This window comes from Martes martes (assembly GCF_963455335.1).
Source record: "Martes martes genome assembly, chromosome: 11".
In the NCBI taxonomy this organism is placed as follows: domain Eukaryota; kingdom Metazoa; phylum Chordata; class Mammalia; order Carnivora; family Mustelidae; genus Martes; species Martes martes.
The window spans coordinates 53,902,152-53,909,228 of NC_137899.1; positions in this window are offsets into that span (position 1 = coordinate 53,902,152).

The following is a 7,077-nucleotide window of genomic DNA, read 5'->3' on the forward strand; positions in this document are numbered from 1 at the left end:
GATGGAACATCCCAGATGGCTTCATTCACACTGTTAGCACTTGGTGCTGTTTGTCAGCTAAGATCCTTCCTTTTTCTTCCATGTGACCTTTTATCCTCAAGGGTACCCTCACATATGCTTTCTGATAGATTAGCCTTGATCTTCTTTACATGGCCCTTGGCTTCCCAATGAGTGAAACAGAATCTGTAAGACCTCTTATGTACTAAGTTGCTTTCTACTGGTCAAAACAAATCAGGAGGGCCAAATTCAAGTATAAGTAACAGTATATCCCATTTCTTGGTAGAAAAGAGGGCAAAGTCACCTTGCAAAGAGAACGTGGCATGCCAGGGGTTTTGGTGCCCATTGTGAGAAACAATATTTCACAAACATAATACTTTTCCATAGAACTTATTATAGTTATATTGTGTCTGAGATTTAAAATATTTGCAATTTAGGGTGTGTTTGAGTGGCTCAGTCCTCTGCCTTTGTTGGCTCAGGTCATGATCTCATGGTCCTGGGGTTGAGCCCTGGGACAGTTTACCTGCTCAGTAGGGAGTCTGCTTCTGCCTCCTCTCTCTCTGTCCCTCGCCCCACTCTTGCTCTCTCCCTCTCTTTCTCTCAAATAAATAAAATCTTTAAAGTAAAATAAAATATTTACAAATTATAATAAGCGTCCTGTGGAATTTTCTTTACAGAATATTTAAGTCCTAAACTTTTTATAAAAGTCCAAATTATTAAATTGCTTAAACTGCAAAAATACAACCACATACATACTCCATTTGTGTTCCCCAAATAAAGATCTTGAGAATTTTTTGAGAGCTTCCAGCAGGGAGTGGGTATGGATTATACGCCCTGATGAAATAGTTAGTTCATTTCCTAAAAATAATGAGAATTATATGTAACCCATTATAGATCAATCTTTGCCTTGACTAACAAAAAGCATTTTCTGATTTCATCAGTAAAGACATTTAAAAATATAATCATTCCTTTACCTTATCACTTGTTTCTTTTATTCAATATAAATGTGATTTTGGATATTTTTTACCCTACTTCTTTTTCACTCAGAGAGAAGCCACTTAAATTTTTCAGGAAGTAATAAATGGATTTTAAATAATCAGTACTATGTTAATATATAAGAAGAGAACACAGGAATGATGGACAATGAGAATACTGTCTTACAGATTTGGAAGCCAGAGCTATAAAAGGTAACACATTGGACACAAAGGCTTCTCACCATTTCTAACACAAATATCAGGAAGCAGAGGGAGGATCTCACCCTCTGAGCCTCAAAATCCAAACTGTTTTCACTCTTACCATACAGTATAAATCTTCAACAGGGCTAAGATTGGTAAATTTAAGGCTGAGGCACATATAATGATCTTTCTCAGATTAACAAAGAACAAATTTTCCTGTCCTGTACTTATTAATATACATGTGGTCAATCTTACCCTTATAAATAAACATACTCTTTTAAAAATAGCCAACAACTTTTTACCAAAAGATGTTTAAACACATAGGAATCTTAGGGAAAATCCAGAGGCTGAATCCAATGTATTCCAAGAAAGGGACAGGAAACCAAAACACTAAAAAAACTCACCATTTGTGTGCCTGAAATGCTCTTGGTTTTGTGCATGATTTGTTTATTGGTGATACAGGCATGTTTTCTAAATGTTACTGCTAAAATTTTCTACCTCATCTAATTACATCTGTTTTGAAAGAGAAAAAATTTGCTTTTCCGGATTCTAGAAAATCCCCATTGTATTCTAAGACATAATTTTTAAAATACATAATTAAAGCATGAGTGATTCTCACAGTCCCATAACTCACCCAATTCTTCTTGATTGGAAGTCAATGAAAGAGTACTAAAACAATAAAAGAATACAAAAAAGCATGATATAACTTGTGGATTATTTAATAGTGAGGCTTGATTTTATTATTTCTCCAGTTAAATATTGCTTCCTTTTTTTACAAAATAGTGTCAACCTCTCCAATACCAAACTTATAAAATATTTGATTTCCATACTTTATCAAAGAGAAGCTTATACCACATTGCTCCCTTTTGATATGTCCTTTTGGTTGTCTTTGTCACCTTGAGGTCTTAACAAGTGATGCTTTGACTGGCCCAGGATAATCTAAACCATTGCTCCTGACAAGCCTCCTTTATTTGCAAGAAGCAAACCCTACTCAATTTAACAAAATAAAAGATAGGTTTATTAAAGAATACAAACTATCCCAGAATACTAAAACAGAAAATGAAGTATAGTTGGGCTTCTTATGACTTGGGACTGCAAAATTAGAAACTAACTACTTAGTCTTTCAAGAAATGCCTGGACTGTATCCCTTAATTTTACTCTATGAATATTTTCAGTCTGTAATATTTTTTATCATCTTTCTCTGTTTACCCATTTTTACCACAGCCCAACCTGGATACCTGCTCAACTCTGTATTACCACCCATAAGTTCTAGAGCTGAATTCTTAATGACTTAAGTTTCTCAGTACCTTGATACCAAAATTCTAAGGAGAATATATATTGTTCTTCTTTTTAAGGTTTACCCACAGTCTGTCTCTGCAGATTATTATAAACATATGGTCAACCTATATCTTTATTTACATGAGACTGTAGTAAGATAGAGTCATGTGATCAACTGGAATTGTGGATAGACAATGATTAACATGTCAATTGCAGTTGACTAAATACATACCATGACATAGTAACATATAAGAAACTGTTTCCTCATATGTAAAAGCCAGTAACATTTACTTATATTTGCCTTGTCTACTCTTAAATTCTATCTATAAAGTACATCTATATCCATAAAAGCAAATGAATTAATAAGAAAGAAATCACATGGGCAGGATGCCTCGGTAGCAAGGTTGGTTAAGCATGGGGCTCTTGGTTTTGGCTGATGTCTTGATCTCAGGGTCATGAGATCAGCCCCATGTGGGGCTCTATGCTCAGCATGGAATCTGCTTGGATTTCTCTCTCCCTCTCCCTCTGCCCCTCCCGCCATTAAGAATGAAGCCAATAACACTTTTCTACTATCAAAGAAATTAATGGGACAAACTAGATTAAAATGATAGTCTCTCAAGATGTTGGGGACTTCATATAGGTAATTTTTTATTGTAACAGATGAAATCAAGAGTCTAATATAACTCAAATATTTTTCCCCTAGTTATTCAAGTTATAACTGTTTTTCTAACGAAACTGAAGAGATAAATCTCACTTGGATGTATAAGATTTGAGGGATATACATTGATTTTAACTTTTGTTTAAAGGTTCCTTTTATTGCAAGTGAGTTTATCTGGCTTGGAATTTAGGCATTTTCTTTGACTTTTCTTTGCTTTATTTTTTTTTTTTTATTTGATTTTTCTATAGCTGCTGCTGGTTCTGGTAGTTTATTTATTTTGTATTTTCTATTTTCTAGAAACCTAGCAGTGGTAAGGTGTGAAGATAACATAGATTAGAGAAAAAGCAAAATAGCACAGAGTCTAAGCCCTGAGAGCAGACGGGATTTATCTAACAGTTTGCAAAAATGAAAGGAGTGCAGTTGAAAATAAGCTATAGAGGCAGATGTTTAAAGCCTGCATTTATTTCTCTTTATTATTCATTTTGGGATGAATGTTACATTCTTTGTAGATTCAAAATGTCCTCCAATCCCAAGGATGTTATGAGACTATGTTATGGCCTTTGTTAGTAGTAGGGAAAACTTTAATTTATTAACTGTAATAATTCATTGTCTTTTTAAGATATATTTATAAATTATCATCATTTTTCAAATTTAGTTATAATTGTCTATGGGCAATATCACCTTGTCCAATCAAAACACAAAGTTTAGAACTAACTGAGATTTAAAAAAAAAATAAGTTTCCTACAAGGCCAAATCGGCAAATTCAGCCTTCTTTTAACTTTTTTTGTGGAAATGTTAAGTGCACTGTCCAACAAGTGAATGCTTAATATCAATAAAACCCTTAAGATAAATGACCAAAAAATTACATGATTTTAAAAGGAAAGTTGATTTTTAAAATATTTATTGAGAACTATTGGAATAAGTCATCACATTTATAACAAGAAAGTCTTAAAATTTTTAAAGGGATATTTGCTTCCAAAAGACAGAAATTCTCTCCCATATGGGCCTGAAAAAAGTAAGTTTAAGCAGCAATATAAGCATGGTAAGTTCCAAAAAATAGAGAATGACTGTGTTATCCTAGTTCAGTTAAGAGAACAATAACTGATTAGAAAGGGAGTGGCTATGGAACTCATTTCTTGAAGGAAGTTAAAAATTAATATGGACCTTAAAGGATAGGAAATATTTGAAAAAAGTAATGTATTTCTGCCAGGAGGAATAGCTCAAGCAAAGACTCAGAAAGAAAGCTCCACAGGTTGAAGTGAGAGAATTGGTTCAAAAGCATTGAGAAACCCTTCTTCCAAAATCACATTGAAATGACAAGGGGGAAAAAAAGTTACAGGATTAAAACCACAAAGGAAGGGGTGTCAGTAGTTGACCAAAAATTATTAGGGATTTCTGTAAATAGAAAGTGGATGGGATAAAATTGACAGAGAAACCAAAAGAAAGAAACCTAATCTATACCAAAAAAAACTACTGAGTTGAGAATTCTCTTCCTAGTAGAGGCCCAGAAAAACTCCAAGCTCAAACTGAGTGAGCACAAGAATAAGGAGTGAAGTGAGGAATTATTAGCCAATTAATCAAATTAATTTATAGCTAATAATACTATATATTTATATATTAGTTAAAGATAACTTAGTTAAAGATATGTTTATAGGGTAGCTGGAGCAGAACTACCACTTCCCATCCCTATCAGCAGTAGCTGTTGGCCTCCAGGATAATGTTTTTAATCTCCTCAAAAAATAAAATGCAATATCTTTTCTGATAGGACTCATGGGTTGGGTGTCAATGCCAAATAGGGAAATTCTGAAAAAAAAATGGGAAAATGGAAAATCCATAATGGATAAGAAGGAAATTATTTTATTTTATTGTATTGTATTTTTAAAAGATTTTATTTATTTATTTGTCAGAGAGAGAGAGCAAACGCAAGCTGGGGTTGGGGGGAGTGGCAGGCAGAGGAAGAAGCAGGCTCCCCGCTGAGAAAGGAACCTGACTCAGGACTTGATCCCAGGACCCTGCGATCATGACTTGAGCCAAAGGCAGACAATTAACCAACTGAGCCACCCAGCCATCCTGAAAAGGAAATTATTTTAAAAAGGAAAGACAACTTTGCTTGCTCTTTACCCTCAGATTAAATGACTTTTTTTTTCTTTTGCTTACCAAATCTGAGACTGTGAAGACATCTGTCTACTACATGCCTACCCATCCTGAAAGGAAGTCTACAAGGCAGTGTTCTCCCCTCATTGAGATTTCACACAAGAGCCTTCCATCAGGTAAGAGGCCCATTGAAGAAATATACTTATAGACAGTAGAGAAAATCCATGATGGGTGACTACCAGTCAACCTAGCATTCAGGTGAAAAATGTGAATGGATAATGAAGGCTCACAAAAGAAAAACCAAGAACATGATCAGGATGAATTTAGATTCTTGGACCCAACTGCAATGTTTACTTGTTTACTCACTAGATTAACAATTTATTACAAAGGATATTAAAGGATACAAATCAACAGCCAGATGAAGAGATACATACAGCAAGGTTGCCAACAAAAGAGTTTCTGTCCTTCTGGAGCTTGGGGCCCCATACATTGGCACATGGGAGTCTTCTAGTTTCCTAATATGGAAGCTTGCTGAACCCTTTCCTTTTGGGTTTTTTTTTTTTTAATTTTTTATTTATTTTCAGCATAACAGTATTCATTGTTTTTTCACCACACCCAGTGCTCCATGCAATCTGTGCCCTCCCTAATACCTACCACCTGGTCCCCCCAACGTCCCACCCCCCACCCCTTCAAAACCCTCAGGTTGTTTTTCAGAGTCCACAGTCTCTCATGGTTCACCTCCCCTTCCAATTTCCCTCAACTCCCTTCTCCTCTCCATCTACCCTTGTCCTCTATATTATTTGTTATGCTCGGGTTTTTATGGAGGCTGCATTACATAGGCATGACTGATGAATTCATTGGCCATTGGTGGCTGATTCAACCTCTAGTCCCTCTCCTCTCCCACAGGGTTAGGGGGTGAGACTGAAAGTTCCGACCTTCTAATCAAGTGGTTAGCTCCACTGGCAACCAGTCCCCATCCTCAGGTGATTTCCAAAAAACCACCTCATTAACATAACAAGACACCTTTATCTCTCTTAACATTTTGGAAATTCCAATGATTCGGGGAGCTATGAGCCAAGAACTGTGGAGAAGACCAAATATAGATGAGAAATGACCAAACATATATTTCTTACAAATCACAGTATTGCTATGAATAACTAGTAAATCTAACAGATGTTAGAGGGATAAATAAATATCTAACACAAGTTTGGAGGCAATGTCTACAGATATTTTTAACTGTCACAGTTTGGTAGGGGTGGAAGAGCTGCTGGGATCCAGTGAGTGCAGGCCAAAGACATTGGCAAAAATACTATGACATACAGGACAGTCGTCCACAACCATAAAAAAATTGTCCAGCCCAAATTTCAATAGTGCAGAAGTTGAAAAACTCTGTGTCAATTTCTCTTCTTTAGTCTTTAGTAGCATTCTGGAAATACTTTTCTCTTTCTGCCCAGTACATGCCTCTGAAGCTCCTCCTTCCTTTTACACCCCCAGGAGATTCTCACTATTTTTAAAAAGTTGTTCTCTCAGAATTTTGAAATCCTGGAAGTAATACATCTTTTTCTTGCTGTCTCTGAGCTTACAATTTCTCTAGGATGAATTGCAGGGGGAAAAAAATCAGTTACCTTCACTTTTCTTTATTAATTCTTTCCCCATGTCTACTGAAGAATGGTTTTACTTATACTTTACTTGTGGTTTGCTCTGGTTTCTCCTTGAAATTAAATGTGAATCCTTTGTAACTTGAAGAAATTTTTAAAAAAAGATTATGTATTTACTTGAGATAGAGAGCAGGGGGAGGGGTATAGGGAAAGGGAGAGAAGCAGACACCCCAGTGATTGTGGAGCCCTGAGATCATGACCTGAGCAGAAATCAAGA